This window comes from Dasypus novemcinctus, chromosome 21, assembly GCF_030445035.2.
Source record: "Dasypus novemcinctus isolate mDasNov1 chromosome 21, mDasNov1.1.hap2, whole genome shotgun sequence".
NCBI lineage: Eukaryota > Metazoa > Chordata > Mammalia > Cingulata > Dasypodidae > Dasypus > Dasypus novemcinctus.
The window spans coordinates 14,041,606-14,060,733 of NC_080693.1; the positions used below are offsets into that span (position 1 = coordinate 14,041,606).

At 62.9% G+C, this 19,128-nt stretch overlaps 1 protein-coding gene across 1 annotated transcript in view; it reads left to right on the top strand.

The window, feature by feature from the left end:
* Positions 1–9,074: 9,074 nt before the first annotated feature.
* The window catches only part of RAI1 (retinoic acid induced 1), a 110,423-nt gene continuing 100,369 nt past the window's right edge, over positions 9,075–19,128 (top strand). The window contains 1 exon segment of the mRNA XM_058283335.2: positions 9,075–9,141. The gene's annotated coding sequence lies outside the window, so the exon portion shown is untranslated.

Below are 19,128 nucleotides of genomic sequence, written 5' to 3' on the forward strand. Positions count from 1 at the left end.
AGCTTCGCTCGCGGTCATTTCTTCCCGCAAGCCCAGGAGACGAGCACCCCCTCCGCTCCCCAGACGGGGGCTAAGTCAGCCCCCGCCGGCTGAGCTCGGGTGAGGGCCGAGCAGCGGGGGAGGCAGAGCGCTTCCCAGGGGACTTGGGACTGTTGCGGAAAAATTATTCACAAGTGAGTTGCCAAGCGCAAAGGAGCCTTCCTGTCCTGGACAAATTTACCACTTGGAGGCGAGAGATTTACATGAAGAATCAAGGTCAGTGTAGAACCAAGTGGGTCTAGAACACGGGGGGTGGGGGCAGCGCCCAGCTAAGAGAGAGAGGGCCTGGCTGGACCCCAGGAAATCTGGGAAGGCATCTGGGGAACGGAGCCTTAAAGGGCGTGAGGACGAACCAGACCAAGCAGTAGGGGAAGGGTGTCTCAGGTAGAGGGAACAGCATGTGGGGATGCTCAGAGGAGAATGGATGAAGCAGTTTAGGGACCTGTGAGTCACTCTCCTCTCCGGGGATGGAGCAAGGAAGGGTGCATCTGGCACAGGCCAGCCTTGGGAGGGGGGACGAGAGGGGCAGGCAGGGGAGCAATAAACTGGCCTGGATCAACACAGCTGCTGCGGGAAGGGCGGGCGGGAGGGCTGAGACTGAAGTGGGGGGAGACCAGAGACAGTGTCGGTGGCCAGGGGAGGAGCAAAGGGCAAAATGGGTTGGATTCGACCACCTGGTGGTGGAGGGAGGAGAGGAGGAGTGGGAGGGGCAGGCGCTCCGCGACCCTGGCAGGGTGGGGTGGGGGCGGGCGACGATAACTAGTGCCGCAGCTAAGCACTGACTGTATGCCCGCAAAAGTGAGGCTCAGAAGCCTCCCGGCCCTGAACTGTCCATGCAGATGCGGAGCCCGAGGTCCGACGGGGGGCAGAGCAGGGGACGGGTCTGCGGTGCCACAGGGGTGGGGGCGGGACACGCGCTGCTTTTCTAGAAACATGAACTTGGGGGCAGCTTTTGTAAAACTGTTCTATTATTATAAAAAAAGGAAAGGACGGAGGGAAGAAGGGAGGGAGAAAAAGAAAGGAAAGAGGCGAAAAAAGAAGGAAGGCGAGGAGGGAGGGTCAGAGGGAGAAAGGAAAGGAGAAAAGGAAGGAGGGACGAAAGAAAGAAATAAGGAAGGGAGGGAGGGAGAGACGAGAAAGAAAGATGAGTTATTGGAGCTAAGCTCCTGTTTTCCCCACTCGGGGGGTGGCTTGGAGCTGTGTGTACCCCAGAAACTCACGTTCTTCATGTAGTCGGTTCCCGTGGGCGGGGGCCTGTGACGAGGTGACTGCAGTGAGGGGGGGCCCACCCTCCGCAGGAGGGGTCTCAGCCCCTCTTACTGGAGGCCTTTATAAGAGAAGGAATACAGAGAGAGCACCACAGAAGCAAGGAGCTGAAATCGAGGACCACAGAGGGAAGCAGATGGGACTCGAGCAGTTGGGCTCCCGCCTACCATACAGGAGGTCCAGGGTTCGATTCCCAGGGCCTCCTGGTGAGGGCGAGCTGGCCCACGCAGGAGTGCTGACCCACACGAAAGGCTGACGCAGCAAGATGACGCAATGAAGAGAGACACAGAGGAGAGACAATAAGAGACGCAGCAGACCAGGGAGCTGAGGTGGTGCAAGAGAATGATCGATTCTGTCCCACTCCGGAAGGTCCCAGGATCGGTTCCCCGGAGCTGCCTAATGAGAAGACAACAGACACAGAAGAACACAGCGAATGGACACAGAGAGCAGACAATGGGGGAGGAATAAATAAATAAATCTAAAAAAAACTGCCATGTGGCAGAGGAGCCCGGGATCCCTGGCAGCCGGTCTTTGGGAGGAGAGCATCACTTTGATTGATGCCTCGATTTGGACTTTCTTCTAGCCTCAAAAACGGAAGCTTATAAATTCCTCTGTTAAGGTTGATCCATTCCATGATGCTTGCTTTCAGCAGCCTAGGAAACTAAAACGACTGGTAATCGAAAAATCTGTCAGGTCCGAAAGTACGGCAATCCCAACCCCACTATTTACAAAAGACCCACGTGCCACGTAGAACTGTGGCACGTGTAGTAAAAGCTTAAAGATGACCTCACAGGGCGGGCGGGGGGGGGGTGTCGTGATCAGCAGCGCAGCTGTATTGGCAAGGCTTTATTTCTTGACTATCTTAAATATTTTAGCATAAAAATTGGGAGTGATTTGTATACTTAGCCACACACGAAACTTTGAGGGGCCAAGTCATATCCATTCAGGGACAGAAGCAGTGTCCCTATACCAATTTGGTCCCCCATCACATCCCTGCCTCTATTTGCATACCCCCAGAGTCAGGAAGCTCACTATCTCTCCAAGAAGTCAGAGGGTCTTTGGACAGCTCTCATCATGGGAATCTTCCTGATAATAAATCAAAACCCTCCTTCAGGGAGCAGGTGTGGCTCAAGCAGTCGAGTGCCTGCCTCCCACGTGGGAGGTCCCAGGTCCAGTTCCCAGTGCCTCCTAAAAAAACCAAAAAACAGGCAATAAGCAATCAGGCGAAGGAGCCAATTCATGGGAGCTGATGTGGCCCAGTGGTTGAACACCAGCCTCCCACATGTGAGGTCCCAGGTTCAACCCCTCGTTCCGGTATGTCAAAAAACAAACAGGAAGGAGATTTGGCCCAATGGATAGGGCATCCGCCTACCACATGGGAGGTCCGTGGTTCAAACCCGGGCCTCCTTGACCCGTGTGGAGCTGGCCCATGTGCAGTGCTGATGTGCGCAAGGAGTGCCCTGCCACGCAGGGGTGTCCCCCGCGTAGGGGAGCCCCACACACAAGGAGTGCACCCCATAAGGAGAGCTGCCCAGCGCGAAAGAAAGTGCAGCCTGCCCAGGAATGGTGCCGCACACACGGAGAGCTGACACAGCAAGATGACACAACAAAAGAAACAGATTCCCGGTGCCGCTGATAAGGATAGAAGTGAACACAGAAGAACACACAGCGAATAGGACACAGAGAACAGACAACTGGGGGTGGGGAAGGGGAGAGAAATAAATTTTAAAATCTTTAAAAACAACAACAAACGCCTTCGAGGTCCTTCTGCCCACTGGAACCATGTGGTCAGTGCGTCCCGCAGAGGGCCTTATTGGTGGCGTGGCGTCAGAGCACTGGCTTAACTAACCCCCCTTGCCTTTAGGTCTCATCTTCTCTGTCACTTTGAGGGAGATTAGGTCTTTCTACTGCAAATGACAAAAAACCACTTCAGACAGGTTTATGCCAAAAGGGGGACGGACTGGCTCGGGTAACAGAGCCCAAGGGGGTCTAGCCAGCTTCGGGTACAGCTGGACTCAGGCGCCGCACTGTGGCTTGCCCTGCTCTCCTCCAGGTCAGCTTTATTCTCAGGCCCGCGGACAACCCCTGGAGGTCCCCGCAAAGCCCGGGGGTCTTGGGTCACGTGGCAGCCTCTTTTCTGTTAGTCAGGTTCTCAGATGCCCGTTGGTGACAAAGGACAACTTTAAGTCTTGCCCAAGTTGTAGGATTTTATGAAGGCGATGAAAAGCGTGTTGGAGAATTCCTGCAGCCACTCCCAAAAGGGCTTACAAATTGAGGCTCTATCTGGCTGGGTCTAGATGATGAAAACTCCAAACATAAAGATAAACCAGTGCCTCAGGAGAAAATGATCTGAATATCAAAAAATGCTAAACGGCCCTAGGGAATTTGATAGTTCCTGTTAATTCCAGGAGTTCTGATCTGGAAGGGGCCTAGTAAGGATCATCAGGCAATTTTGTGGGAAAAAATGATGGCTCCCCAAATTTTAATCTTTTCATTCTAAGAATTAGCACATGAACCAAAGAATTAGCACATGAACCTAAATTTGGAGGCACAGAAGATAAAATATATGTACTTCCATAGCTTTGATTTTATTTTTAAAAATAATTCCAATTTTGGTTCCCAACGCAAGGGAATTTGTGGTAAACATGGCCTTTTCTCTTTTTTTGGGTGGGGGGGACCAGAATGGGTCCCTCTTGCCAGACTGTGGGGGCTGTGGGGATGGAGCCTGCATCATCCCATTCCGGGTGGGTGATGGCCCCTCGACCAGGACCTGGATCAAGAAATGTTCACTGAGTGAATGAATGAACGGAAGGCTGAGAGGTGCCTGGCCAGCCGGGGGCCAGCTGGGCTGGGACCCCGTGAGGGGCACCCCCAGAATAGACATGATGCCCGGGCCCTGTGGTGGGCAGGCTCAGGAGCTGGGGAGAGCTGGCGCCACCTGCCCCCTGTGCGGGAAGCTGAGGCCGCGGGAAGCCCCAGGGACCCCCAGCTCTGTGCCCACCCTGAAAGGGCCGCCCCCCTGCGCCCTGGCCGCGCCGCCCCTGCAGCACCGCTTCCACGCCTGGGCAAGAAACACTTCCACGCCTTTGCAAGGAAAGATCCCTGCCAGAGCTCTACAGGGTGCAGAAAGTGTGTGTGTTTTTTAATTTGTGCTGTGCGCAGAAGGTTTTTTTTTTTAATTTACTCCCCCCCCCTCCCCGTCTGCTCTCTATGTCCATTTGCTGTGTGTTCTTCTGTGTCTGTTGTATTCTCATTAGGCGGCTCCAGGAACAGATCCTGGGACCTTCTGGAGTGGGAGAGAGGCGATTACTCTCTTGTGCCATCTCAGCCCCCCATTCTGCTACGTCTTCTTATTTTCTCTCCTGTGTCTCCTGTTGCGTCATCTTGCTGCGCCAGCTCTCTGCGTCAGCCGGCACTCCTGCGCGGGACGGCTTTTCATGCACGCGGCGGCATTCCCACGCAGGGCAGCTCTCCTGCACGGGGCCGCATTCCCGCACGGGCCGGCCCTCCACCGCGTGGGCCAGCTCGCCCTCACCAGGAGGCCCTGGGCATCGAACCCTGGACCTCCTATATGGTAGGCGGGGAGCCCCAGCTGGTTGAGCCACATCCGTTCCTGGAAAGTGTTTTAAATCCTCCCTACTGGGCCACCCGAGTAGGCGTGGCTGCACTCTCCGACCAGGGCAGGGGGTCACACGACGTACCCCAGGGGCAGAGCGGGACGCTGGGCTCCCCTTGACTTTCCCAGCTCTCTCCTCGGCCTAGTGAGCAAGCAGAGACCCTGGCTAATAGCCCGAGCGGGCCAATCCCGAAAAGTTGCCTCGCCGTCCCGGGCCTCCGTTTTCACCTCCGTGAAATGTCGCTCAGCAGGCCCTGGACCTCCCAGGCGGAAACGCAGCGTGCGGCGCCCCGAACGCTCCCCGGGTGGAGCCGCGGGTTCCCCTTGGCCGGGGACGGCCCCTCCCAGGGCTCTGAGGGCACAGGAGGTGGCACAGCCCAGGGCGGGTGGCTGAGGCTCGGCCCTGAGACCCCCCCCCCCAGGCCCAGCCCTGCACCCCCGGTTTCCTCGTCTGAAGGAAGGGGCTCTTGAGGTGGGGGCAGGGGGCCTGGCAAACGCCTGGCAGGCGGGAAGCCTCCTGGAGCGCCCCCTTGGCCGGGCCAGCTGCTGAGCTGGACGCTGGCAGAGAGGCTGCCGGGAAGGTATTTCGGAGCCGGGCTTGGCGTCTGCGATCGGGTGCCCCCCAGCGAAGGAGAGGACCCCCCGTCACGGGGGCGAGCTCGTCTGGTCTGTTGGTGTCTCAAGAGCACGATCTGAGGGTTCCCGGGAAAGATGTCCTGCCCGGAACCGCAGCCCCAGCCTGCGCCCGCCGGCCTGCCCTCGGACCTCACACCTGCCTGTCCCCAACCCGTCAGCCGGGCCCTTAAACGGGACCGTGTGTCCTTCGGTGCCATCTCCCTGGAGGAGCCCCTGTGATGCCGACCCGCCCCCCCCCGCTAGGAGGGGATCACGAGCTCCTCTTGACCCCCGAGAAAACCGAGGCCGAAGGGGAAGTTCAAGGCCGCCCAGGTGCCGGAGGGGGTCTCAAGACTCCTGGGGTGGGGACGGGGGTCTCCACCTCCAGCGCCTGCCGAGGTCAGCCCGGTCACTTACACGTGCGTGAAACAATAGTCACGTAAAACAATAGTCCCCCCCCCAAGCCGAGGATTCCTAGTCCCGAAATGTCCAAACAACTCTGCCGTCCAATCCCAGCCCAGCGGCCGGGGTCAGGCTCGTGGAGCTGCGGAGCGGCGGCCCTTCCAAGGCCGACCTTGTCAGGCCCCTCCACCCGCACGGCGCGCCCACCTGCCCCTCGCCCTCCCCGCTGAGAACGGCAAGCAGCTCCGGGCTGACAGCCCCGAGGGCCCGGCACGGGCAGCCTCTGCTGCCGGCCAGTCCCCTCTGCCGGATGCCACAGAGCCGTTCCGGGATGGACAGGCCCACAGCCGCCCGCCTCTGACGGGCAGGCAGGGGGAAATCTCTCTTGAGAGCCCAGCGCACAGGTCACCTCCTCCAGGAAGCCCTCCCTGAACTCCTCGAGAAGACCAGGCCGTGCCCCCGTCTGCCTGGGCACCACGGCCCTTCTCACAGATCCTACCCCTGGGCCCCGGCCCACGTGGGCGCTCCGTCAGTAGGCCTGCAGCGGGTGGGTAGCGCACCAGCCGTGTGGCCTCGGACTAGTGACCTCACCTCCCTGCCCCTGGATGGTCTTATCCGGTCAAATGTGTTGTGATGAGGACGCATTTGGCGAAGGCAAGGTGAGGTCGGCTGGAAGAATGACTCATAGAAGCCTCAGGTCCTAATTCCTGGCATCTGTGGACATGCCCGTAGATGACCAAAGGGCCAGACAGACATGACTGCATCGGAAGCCCTGACACCTTGGCTGTCGCCCAGGGAAACTCACTTCGGACCCCCGTCTTCCAGAACTGAGGACGAGGGCTGTGGTGTTGCTCCAGCCACCCGGTTGGTGGGAACTCGTTACAGCAGCTGGAGCTGACTCATACACAGGGAAAGCGCGCGGCAGGATGGCGACCCGGCGTTGAGGCCCAGGAGCTCCTTCTCCGTTCTCCTGCCCGTGCTCTCCTCCTCGCTCATAAAGCTCTCCCCTTCTGGGTCGCCCATCATCTTTTCAGGACCAGGTGTCCTTTCCGTGCCCATCCTTTGAGGCCTGGCTCCTCCTCCAGGAAGCCTTCCCGGACATCCCTCCCTCCTGGGTGCTGCCTCCAACAGTGAGCTGTGGCCCCAACGAGGCCAAACTTGGGACTTCTCCACTTTGGACCACCCTGCCGGGGGGGACAAACTAGCCCCAGGAACCCTGTCAAGTGATTAAGCTCCCCCCAGGGAGGCCCCCTCTGCCGGCCTCCATCGAGGTTCTGGCACTGTTCCTTCCCTCCAGAAATCCCCAGAAGCAGGTGAAGGTAAGGCAGGAGGGCAGGGAGGGCGAGCGGGCGGGGGCGACAGAGCCCCCGGATGGATGGCAGGCGCTCTCCCCATCGCTGCCTAAAACAGCAAGGCCGAGTCCCGCGCCAGGCGCTGGGTGGGCGAAGCGCACCACCCCGCTCGTTTCATCGTCTCAGCCGCTCCGAGGGTGGCCTGGCCGCGATCCCCATTTCACAGGTGAGAAAGCCAAGACTGGGCTGGCCCAAAGCCGCCCGGCCGCCGGCCGAGGAGCCAGGTTCAGGAAGCAGGCCTGCCTCCCCAGCACCCGAGCTGACCCCCAGGGGCGCTCCTCCCGCCCAGGGCACGCGGCCACGCCGCCTCCCACTGGCCCCCTACTCCTGCCCCTGGACGGGAGCCCCAGCTCCACAGGGACAGGTGACTTCGCCCTCTGCACCTCTGCTTCCCCACCACAGGAGGCGCTGCATCCACCTCCCAGGGGTCGCTGGGATCAAAGGAGGTGGTGCCTGAAAAGAGGGCGCGGTACTAAGACCCCAGGGGCTGGGTACAGGGGGCTGGCTTTCTGAGCGGGTGGCCTCCGGGGCTGCTGAGTCGCAGCCCTTGCTGAGCGATTCCATAAATTATGAGAGTCATTCATCCATTCATTCATTCCCTTCCTTAAAATCTGCCGACGGCTTCCTTCCCCTAGCACTAGAACTGCTTCCAGATTCCTCACCATGCCCCTAGCACCCTGGCAGGCCCCTCCCCCCCCCCCCCCCCCCCGTTACCTCTCTGCCTTCATCTCTTTCCGCTCTCCATCAGGCTCGCTGCTTGCCCTCGCCTTCCTATTGTTTTGCTTCAGTGCCAAGCTCTCTCCTGCCCCAGGGCCTTTGCACAGCTAGCCCCGGGCTGGCAGGAATGCTCTTCCCCGAGCTCTGCCCACCAGCGGGCTCCATCCTGCTACGCAGTTCCCTGCTCCCACAGGCCTCTTGCTCTTAAGCCCAGCGAAGCTCCCCCTGCCCCAAGTCACCTGCTAATTTCCTTCCTTGCACTGAATACTCTCTGAAACGCTCTTCATGTATCTGTTTGCTCCGTCTCTCCCTGCCAGGGTTTCGGCTCCAGGGCAGCGGGGATGAACCAGCACCCAGCCCGGTGCCCAGTAAGTGAAGAAATTTAGGTGGCAGGCCTTTCGAATTGGAAAATAAAAAACGGCCCCCGAACTGGGAAGAGAAGTTCCCCGGTGAGAACCCGCAGCGGGGTGCGCGGGTGGGGGCCCTCGTCACCGCCCCCGGGGCCAGCCCCCAGCTCCGCTGCCGACCCGCGCGGCCCCAGGCCGGTGGCGTCCTCGGCGGCGGCCCCCGGATCCCGCGGCCCGCCCCCTCCCCCCACGGCCGGCGCGGGCGGGGGGCGCGCAGGCCGCCAGGGGGTGCTGTCGGGGCGCGCAGGGCCCACCTGGCGCCGGGGCCGGGAGCGAGCGCGGCCAGGCCGCCCGGGAACTTTTCTCCTCCCGCTCGCGTTCTCCCGCTCCCCCCGCGCGCCGCCCGCCGCCCGCCCGCTCTTCCTGTGCGGAGCGGCTCGCATTTCCCCGCGGCGCCCGCCGACACCAGGCAGGCCGGGCCGGGTGCGCGGCCAGGGCCCGCTCCGCGTGCCGCCCCGCCGGCTCCCCGCGCCCCCGGGCGCCGCCCCCGCCCGCGGCTGCGCTCCGAGAGCCCCCCTTGGGCGGGCGAGGCGGCGGCGAGGCCGCGAGGCCGCGGAGGAGGCCGCCGTGCCCGCGGCCCGAGGAGGGGGCGCCGCGGCCCACCTCCTTCCTGCCTGGTCGCGGGCCGGCCGGGCCGCCGCGTCCGGACCCCCATGGCCGCCCGGGCCTCCGGGCCGCGAAGTCGCCGCGCCGGACCCAGGGCCCCCGAGTGAGCGCGGGCGCCGAGGTGAGCACCGAGCGCCGGGGCGCGGGCGGGCGCGGGGGCGCTGCCCCGAGTGGGGCGCAGCGCGCGGCGTGGGGATCCTAGTCAGGGCGAGGGGCCCAGGCGGGTTCCGGGGCGAGCGCGCGAGGAGCGTCGCGATGTGGGGGACCGCAGGGGTCATTGCTTTGTGTGGCGTGGGGGGGGGGGGATGCGCGAGGCCGCCGGATGGCCGTCTGGGGGAGCTGCAGAGTTGGGGGCGCCCTGCGCCGCCGCCGAGGGTCTCCTGGATGGTTTGCGCGGCTGGCTGGGGTCGGTTCGTGGCCGGGGGGGTGGCGAGGACCGAGGCTCTGCGTGCGCGGTGGGCATGGAGGGTCTGCCGGGCGTGGGGTGGAGATGTGGGGGGCACTCGCGGCGCCGGGGGCGCGAGGGGAGCTTTGTAAGTGTGCCCCGTGGGGGGCGGGGAGCTGACTTCTCCGGGTGCCCCCGGGGGGGGTGGGCAGCGCGGCAGGGATGGGCCAGGCCGTGGGAGCTGGGCCGCGCGAGGCGACGAGGGCCGTGCGTGGCGAGGTGGGGCGCGCGGGGCGCTCTGCGGTGGTGCCCGCCCGGCCCCCAGCGGGCAGCGGAGCCCGGGCCTGTGCGCAGGCCCCGCGGCCGGGCAGGAAGCGGCCCTCGCGGCCGGGGGAGCTTCGCCGCGGCCAGGTCCCGAGCGCGCGGGCCCACCGGGGCTGACGTCATGGATGGGGCCCCCGGACCCGCGAGCCCCGGGTCCCCCACTGCCCGGTCCGGGTCCTCCATCTCACGGCCCTTCTCGACGCTTCCCCCCCACCCCCACCCCGTGCCATTCGGAGCAGGGGACCGGGAAGAGGACGCGGGGGTCTCCAAGCAGACCCCGCGCCCGGCGGCGTCGCCTGCGCATTGGGGGCGAAGGGGTGGCGGGACGCGGGGTGACATTTGGCGTCTGGGCGCGCCGGGGGCCCCCGGGGAGGAGCACAAGGGAAGCGAAACCCCAGGCCCCGCCGCTGCGGCCCGAGCTTCCTGGGGCGCCTGTTTTCCCGAACGAGCGGGTTCCCTTCTTGGGGCTCTCGGGCCCCCTCAGATCCACGCTAGCGGCCCGAGTGCGGGCGGGGGCCACGCTCAGGAGCCCTCGGTCGGGGGTTTGGGGGGGGGACGGCTCTGAATGGATGAAACGGAAGGTAACAATGCGCTCGGTAGTGGGGGGCTGGGGGAGGGGAGGCGGCGCTCTTGAATGGCGCTTCCCGCATTCCTTGCAGTGCCCGTCCCTGATTCCAGGTCCCACGCGGGGTCCGCAGGGCTCCCTCCCACCCAGAGTGCCCCCCCATCCCCATTTCTCTTCTAGCCCAGGCTGTGCTGAGGATTCAAGGGCATTACATCTGGTTGCAATCCAGTTTCAATGCCGCGGATGGGCAGTTAGAGCTCGCGCTGACGTCAGAGCAGGGAATTACTTCTTTTTATTTTATCTTTTTTTTTTTTTTTGTCTGCTGCCCTGGGAGGGGAGGTGCGTGGATTAGGCAAGCCCTGATGTGGAGGCGCCAGCGCGGTGGGGGCCTGGGCCTGGGGGCTAGGCTGCTGCTTCTGCTCCTGCCCACCCCCCACCCCCATTCTCTAGCTCAGGGTCAAGTCCAGCCTGGCTGGGGGCAGCCCTTGCTACAGACTGATCCATGCAGAGGGCCCCCCTCCCCCCCCCCCCCCGCGGGGTCCCTGAGGTTCCAGGGGGATTCACCCTTGGGATCTGGAAGCTGGAAAGGAATCTTCTAGTTTCCCACCCCTCCCCCCACTGACAGTAGAGGAGGTCTGCGGAGTAGGGGACCCAGGGGGGAATCTTAGGAGCAAGAGGTGGCTTCTTGGATGACACAGGGCAGCGTGGGCACAGCCATTCTTATCTCAGGGGACTTGCAACCCCAGAACTTTGATACAAAGCCTTTCCCAGGCCAAAAACCTTGTTGGAAGGGAGAGGGCATCAGGGAGCAGTGCAAACCTGGATGCCAGCGGCGGCGTGGACACACAGGCACTCTCCCAACAGCCAGCATCCCCGTGGCATCCCGCGGGCTGCCGCGTCAACAGGAGGAACTCATCTGCCCTACAACTGCCTTTCTTTCCCACGCGTCCCGGAGCCCCGGGAAGCGAGGACCCCGCCGTGTTCTTCGTTAACCCCCAGGGCCGATCCCCACCGCTCTCAAACCCTCACCAGCGCCCCGTCCGAAATGTTAGGTCGCGATTCATTTCACACCCCCTCTCTATAAAACCGAAACCAACGTGTCATGAAATAATTCCTTCCCCTGCTACGTCTGGGGGCTTCTGATACTTTCTGTTCTAGTCTGATTTTTTTTTTTTTTTTGGTTAAATTGCCGGTTGTGACCCACTACTATGTTGATTTCACCGTCCACTCACGGGAGGTTCCCAGAGTTTGAGAAATCAGGCCTAGAGAACGCATCTGCCGTCCACTCATGCGGTCAGCCGTCAGCGGGGCCCTGGCGCGCTGGGGTTTAATTTCTCAAGGAATGCGTGGATGCGTTCTCGCTGTGACAACTGCGGCCAGCCCAGAAGTATGCAGTGTCAAAGTGAAAGTCCCCTGGGAACCTTGCCCTGCTGTCCCCCCCCCCCCCCCCCCCCCGCCGCACAGGTCGCCCCGATTAACAGTTTGAATGTCCCCTTCCAGATTTTGCCGCTCACTTCTTTCACCTGTATCACAGTACGAGTGCGGAGTTTTGCTTTGCCCCAAACGAGAACCCACGAGGCACTTTTATTCTGCAATTTCCTTTTCCTTCTCCGTTGGTCTGGGAGAGATTGTTGGGTGAGGCACTGCAGGGAAAGGCTCCGGGCACTCCCCCGCTCCCGGCTCTACCGTGGACTGAACAAGCTGGGTGCCTGGCCGTGCCTCAGTTTCCCCATGGAGTACCGCCTGCACTGAGGGCTTAGTAACTGGGTCCCCGTAAAGCTTTAGATTGGTGTTTGGCTTACAGCCGCTGGTTGCCGTTCTCCTGAATTAACCACTGGGCAAGGCTGTGACTTTGAAGAGCTGCTGGTGGGGTGGGGTAGCTCTTTCCTCTCCCCTTCCGACTGGTGGCCTCCTCCGGCCAGGATGAGATGGCAAGAGGCAGGTGCCTGTGATATGAGGGCTCCTGGGGTCGCTGGGCCCAAGGAAAGAGGCGTTTCTCAAGGTCCTGTGCTTAATGAAATATCCTGGCCCTGCCACCTAGGGCGTCCCAGTCCAGTGGGTGATAGACACCCAGATAATAACCCAGGGGACCAGCACGACCCGGGGACGACGAGGGACGCCTGCAGCAGGCCAGGCGGACCCACACGGAGGGGGGATGGCATAGCATTCGGTTCCAAGGTGGGCGGGACAGCTGACCCCAGCTTTTGTGTTCAGAGAGGGATGTCTGGGCCAGAGTTGGAGGGGCCTGGCGGAGGAGGGAAGGCTTCGTGGAGGAGGGGGCTCTGGGCAGGTGCTCCGGGCTTGGGTGGGAAGAAAGCGAGAGGGGAGGCTCTGGGGGCTGGCCTGGACGTGGCCTGGGGGCCGTGGCCCCGGTACAAGAGGCTGGGCTGTGTCCTGGCCTCCTCCCCGGCCTCCCTGCCTCCAGCCTGGCTCCTCCAGGGTGCCGGCAGCATCGTCAGGGTGGCCTCTCTACGGGGCAGCAGGCCCCCGCCCTGCTCGACACCCCCAGGGGTTCCCACTGCCTTCCATGGAGGCCCGGTCCGGAGCCCCTCCCTCGCTGGTCCAGGGCAGCGTGCTCTGCCCGCCCCGGCCCCCGTGGAGCCCCTCTCCTGCTGCCACGGCAGGCTGGGGCTGTTCCACCTGAAATGCCTCCACCCTCCCTCCTGCCTCCCAAGGCCAAGAGCAGACATGCCGTCTCCTCCTTCCCTGGTCCGCGAGGCAGATGGACGTGTCTCCCTCTGCCGAAGTGCGCCGGGTTATTCGTAGTTCTGCCAGGGCTGGGCCTCCGCAGGAGGCTGGGATCGGCTGGGCCTGAAGCCACAGCCCCAGCTCCCGGCTGGGGCCACGGGAGAGGCACAGAAACTGCTTCCGGGCCGGACCTGCCAGGGGAGGCTGGCAGGGAGGGCAAGAGCCCCGGCCTTCTCTGGCAGGCCCCTTTGGTCTCGGTGAGGGCGGCTGGGATGTCGGGGCTGGGCCGGCCGGCGTCCGAGGACTCTGCAGAGAAGACCCGCCAGGCCCGGGCAGGGGCGGAGTTCTGCCCAGCCGCCCCCCCCCCAGCTGCTTCCAGACTTTCAGTGCTCCCCCAGAGGGGGCCCTGCAGGAACTGGCTCATCCTGTTTCCCCGGGGATGGAGGAGACAGGTTCCAGGCAGAGCCGTGCCCTGCTCCCGGTGGGTCACCGGGCCCTGAGAGTGGAATGTGACACCGGGGAGGGAGGGTGGGTGGCAGGGACGGGAGGCGCCGGCCGGGGCTGGGCTGGCAGGGGACAGATTCTGCTCTACTGGTTCTTGAACCCGTGTGAACAGTAGGAGGGGGGGTGGGGGAGACAGAGAGAAACGGGGAGAGAGGGAAAGGGGGGGTGAGTGGGGGAGAGAGACGCAGGAGGCAGGGGAAAAGATGGGAGGGGAGAGGCTTTAAAAGCGCGGCGTGGGGATGTAGAGATGGGGTGGGGGAGAAAGGTGGGGAAACTAGAGATGAGGTGAGGGAAGGAGACATGAGAGGGAATGTAGAGATGGGGGGCGGGAGAGCTGGAGGTGGGGTGGGGGGAGAGAGGTGGGGGGAGAGCGCGAGATGTCCTTGTTGCTGAATGGTGTGCTCAGAATCGGGGGAAACGCCCGGGTCCCTGAGGCCGTGGGCATTCCCTTCTTCCTCCGTGGTTGCTCATCCCTGAGTGTCTCCTCGCTCGAGTCCTGTGCTCACGCGGGGTGCCCACCGGCCCCCGAGGTGAGCCAGCCTGGGTTGGGGTCCTGGGGATAGGAAGCACAAGGCAGGGGAGAGACGTGGAGGGGCAGAAGTGAGCCTGTGGGCGGGGAGGGCAGCAGCTCGGGGGGACTGGGTCGGGGGGAGATGTTTGAAAGGGTTGTGGGGGCCTCTGTCTGCTCATCTGAAAACTGGGAGAGGAGGCCCTTTCAGAAGGATGTGGCATGAGCCCAGGTCACCCACTCCTTTGGGGGTTGAGAAACCGGGGGACCCGGTGGAGCGGGGTAACAGAAAAGAGGCTCAAGGCTGGCTCAGAGCATCTGGGCCTAACGCCGGGGGGTCTCGGGAGAAATGCAGATTCGAGTTGAGCAGGGGGGTGCCCCTCTCCTGGGGTCCCCTTCCCGCAGGGTGGGGCGGGGCAGGGAGCCACTGGCTTTGGAATCGGGGAAAGGTTTGCGTTCTCCTGCTGCTTCAGGCAGACGCTTCTCCCTCTCTGACCCTCGGTTTCCTCTTCTGTCAAAGACGGGAATTTCCCTTGGCGCGAGCCCCAGCGGGATGCTGGCGGTGTAGGCAAATTTTGTGCTGGGGAGAGCAGGAGGCCCCATTGCCCCAACCCTGGCTTTGGGGTCGGTGGGCCTGGGCTCACGAGGCGGGCCGAGGCCGATGGATTGAGTGAGCCCTTATTACAGGGCGGGGTAGGTGGGAATTACTAGTTTTCCCGTCAAAGCGTCTGGGCCCCTGGTGGGGTGAGTGACTCCGAGAGAGCGTCCAGCAACTTGTGAGCTCAGGGGCAGTGAACGTGGCAGTGGAACAAATTCCTTCATGCGTGCATTCGTTCGTTCATAAATCACGGATGGAGCACCTGTGGCACGCCAGTGTCCTGGGAGCGGAGTCGCCGCCGAGGTGCAGTTTTGATAGAGCAGGGCGGACGGACACAGCTGCTTTTGGAGTTGCTCTGCTCGCGAGCCCTTTGGCATCTTCTTTGCACAGTTTCCTCGGCTGTCAAATGGGGAAAAGGAGAAAGGAGAGCCCTTGCCTCACAGAGAATGAGTTCGTGCGGATCAGGTGCTTGAAACAGCACCTGGCACGTGGAAGGTGCTGGCGAGGCTGTCCTTCTGCTCCTTGTCCGTCTTTATTCCTGCTCTGGGAGAAGCTCACAGGAGCTGGGGTGGGGTGGGCAGGGTGTCCCAGCCAGGACTCCCCTGGAAGGCAGCAGTGGCCCTTGCAGCTGCTCCCAGGAGGCCAGGGGGCTTTGACGCCATGGTCTGGACCTGGCCCTCCCGCAGCCCCCGGCTTTGAGGATTTCAGCGTCGAGGCCCGAGCTGGAAGGGCTGCTGGCGGACGAGCCATCCTCTCCACGACCAGAAGCCCCCAGGCCATGTTGTGTGTCCTTTGACGGGTCCCTCAAGCGCCCTGGGCCTCTGGTTTCTCTTTTACCGTCGAGGCGAAGCACAGCCTCTCTTTCACAGTGGTGTTTGTGAGAGGTTCAAGTGAAGAGCCTCTGAAGCAGCTAGCCGGCGCTTGGCACCTCGGGAAGCCTCAATGAGCGTGGCCTGTGGCCGAATGGAACGAATAAGAACGCTCAGAGACCCCAAGCTGAAAGCCTCCTGAACGATTTCTTCTTGGGAGCCGCTCCTTAGAGCTGTAAAGTTGAAAACCTCCCACCGGCCTAAGGGGACAAAGAATTTTCCCAGCACTGAGGCCTAGAGAAGCTTAGCTCCTGGAGTCCTGGGGTGCTGGCGGGGAGCTCCCCAGTAATTTGATAGTGTGTCTTTCAGCAGGTAGTTTACAGGTCATACTTGAAAGAACACGGGTCTGCCCTCTGGAAGCATCTATTCTGAAAGGGAAAACGAAATTCAGACGTGCTAGTAAGATGCAAAATACAAACCACCGGTTCCATTAGACGGGGGAAGTGCCGGCCTTCATTCATTGGAGGGGGCACCGCGCCAGCCCTGGTCCTACTGTCCCTTGGTGGGGGACAATTTTGGCAGTGTCTGCAGATCTTTTTTTATTGTCTCGGCTGGAGAAGCGCTGCTGGCATGCAGTGTGTAGAGGCCGGGCCAAAGGACTTTCCGGGCCCAAGTGTGGACAGTGCTGAGGCCGAGACGCCCGGGCCTGGGGGGCCCGGCCGCCCCTGCCCTCTTGCGGCCGCCCGTCTGGGAGGTGAGCCGCCGGTAGAGAAGTGACGATCACATCGGGGCGGCCTTCGCTGCGCCTGCGGGGCCAGCTAAGGAGGAAGGATGCGGGGCGCTGCGAGAGGGGCACGGGGGCTTTCCAGCACGCAGCGCTGCCCCACACCGAGGGTCAGAGGGTGCGTGTCTGGGGAGATGGCGTGGGGGCCTAGGGGGGGCCTCCAGGGGCGGGGAGGGGCAGGAGGCCCGAGCGCGCGCCTTCCGCCCGGGTTTGAGGGAATGACGCTCCCGGCGTGCTGTGCGCAGCGGCTGGGGGCCGGGGCCTGCGCCTGCGGAGGCCGGCCTGGTGGGTGGGAGGCGCAGGTGCCGCCCTCTGGCTGGGGGCCCGGCCTCCGTCCTTCCTGTCACTGCTATCCCTCTGCAAGGTGGGGGGAGAGAAGCAGGAAAAAGATAGGGGCTCGAGAGAGGAGGAAGAACAGTATTTTCATTTCAGCCACAGAGGGGAGGGTTTAAGAAGGAATGGGGTTTATGCCACTTCTGAGACAAACCCAGAAAATCCCCACCGGGGCCCAGAATAGCACTGAAAACCGACGTTTGACCCAATCGGGCTTAATTGAGCGTCTCTCTCTCCTCGAGTCCTGCAGGACGGGGATGGAGCTGGCTTTGTTCGCTTGGGGTGATAGCGTCCCCTGAGGCCCCGGCTCCGGCTAATTAAACAGAGAGGCCCTGGTCTCCCGGGCCGGGACGGGAGCCTGGGGAGTGCAGCTTGGCAGCTCCTGACCTGTGCCTGAGCCCTCCAGAGGGCCAGGGATGGGGCCTGGGGGACGGCTGGCAGCAGGGCCAGCTGGGTGAGAGGGTCCTTCCGGAACAGCACAAGTGGGAGACGCCTGATTCCTCTAATAAGTGGAGGCCTGTCCCTTTGGATGCTGAAAGGAATCATGGCACCAGGCCATCAGTTAATGAGTGCCTGCTGTTGTGCCGGGCATCGGGTGGGCCTCTCTAAGCCTCCTTAACGGCCCTGTGAGGATTATCAAGGAAACGGAAGCTCAGAGAGGTTAAATGACCTGCTTGAGGTCACACAGCAACCTGGAGGCAGCGCTGGGACTGAGGATCCTGTGTGCGGGGCTCCAGAGCCTGGGCCCGCCCGCCTGCTGCTCCCGTGCCACCCCATCGTATTTCGCTCATCTGTTTGGCGGAGAAGTCGCAGGCTGCTAGATAATCCCTCGGCCTGGTGGGAAGTTTTCAAGGCTTGGAGGCGGATAGTCTTGAGCTTCATTTCTCACCTGGGCAGTTTTTGTCTCTGGAGCTTCCCCAGCCCGTGGGGTAGGCAAAGGCACGCCTGTACCCTGATGCTGACCTCGCCGTAAGGGTTAAAACCCAGCTGGGAAGGGGACCTGGAGGGGAAACGAGGGAGGCCTGCGAGGTGAGGCCCTGCTTCGGGCCACCCAGTGTGGCAGCATGCAATAAAAGCGCCCTGTAGGGAAGGCAGGAGAGATTGCGTATCTCTGTGCTGTATCAGTGTTGGGTTTCTTTATTTGATCGGGGAGAGAGGGCAGCCCTGCTGGAGGGGGAGAAAGGGCGGTGTGGAATGCGGGTGTTTATTTTTCTCCGGCCCGGAGAGCCCCCGCTTCAGCTTGGCCCGTGTAGGGCTGAGCGAGGCCCCACGGTGGATGCCCGCAGCTGCACGCTCTTGGGAGGGGTGCCGGAGAGGGCACCCACCCCATGTGTCCCCCAAGGCTCTCATCCCAGGGCCTGGGAGCCCCCCAGAAAGAGCGAGGGGTGCCTGAGGGCTAGGAAACCGGGGCGCCTTCCGCCTCCTTTCTGCAGACCCTCTGGTTCCATTCATCTCCTTATCTCTGGATTGCTGGGGAGACCTGGGGCAGCCTTGCTGACTGACAAACAAAACCAGCCTGGCTCACAAAAGGAGGGAGAGGGGAGGCTGGCTGGGCCTCTCCGCGCCCCTCTAGGTCCCTGGCGCGGGCATCTCTCCTGCTCCTCCCAGCCGGGCCCCTGCGTTCCGAGAGCCTCCAAAGCCACGGCGGGGGCAGGCCGGCTGGGCTGCCGAGAGCCCTTTGCTTCGGGGAGGCGGATTCGAGGAATGCTGGGGTGGCCACGGGGCGGGAATGGCTGCCCCCTCCTTCCCTTCAGCTGGCTAGGCAGGCGGCTGGGAGAGGAAGCCGGGCCGGCAGGTAGCGGAGAAAGACATCGGATCCAGGGGGAGCAGCCGAGAAAGCAAACAAACAGGGCTTTGTGTGGCTGCAGATTGGCGGCTCAGAAGGGAAGCCAGCCCTGTGGGGGAAGGGGAGGCGGAGGCGGGGACAGGGGGGCAGCAGGCCACTGCCCTGGGCCAACCCAGGCTGGACAGGCCAAGGAGCTGGGAGTCCACTCTGCGGGGACCGGCCTCTGAAGGCACAGCCTGGCCTGATCCCAGCTCGGCCACTTCCCTCCGTAACGGATGGGGGTCTGCTTGCCCGCGAAGCCTGGGCGGTCACTCACACCCGGGAGAATTCTTGGGAAGATTACAGACCATGGCGACGGTCCCCCAGACCAGGGCCCGGCCCAGGCAGTGGGCACTCCCGTTCTACCCTCCGTCCTCGGAGGCCACAGACTCGGGGCGGTCAGGACCTCTGCGGGGGGAGCTGCTGGCTGAGCTGGGTCTCTTGGGAGGGCCGGGAAGACTGCCCAGAGCTGTGGACCCCCGGGGGCTGTAACTGAGGGCCACCACGCTGAGGAAAACAGGTTCCTGCTGTCAAATAACAGATGCCTGGGGTGTCGGCGGGCAGAGGGCCACATCGCGGGCTCCCAGGCCTGGGCCGCCATTCATTGGGGCGTTAGTGGGGGAAGGGACAGAGCCGGGGAGACGGGCCTTGTCCTGGAAGGACGCAGGGGGGCCACCGACACCTGGATGCTCGCCAGGGCAGGGCCCCGGGCCAGCCCACCTCTCGGGGGCTGGGCAGGGCCCCGGGGCTCGGGGAAGTGGCTCGGGGAAGCGGCGGCGGAGGTA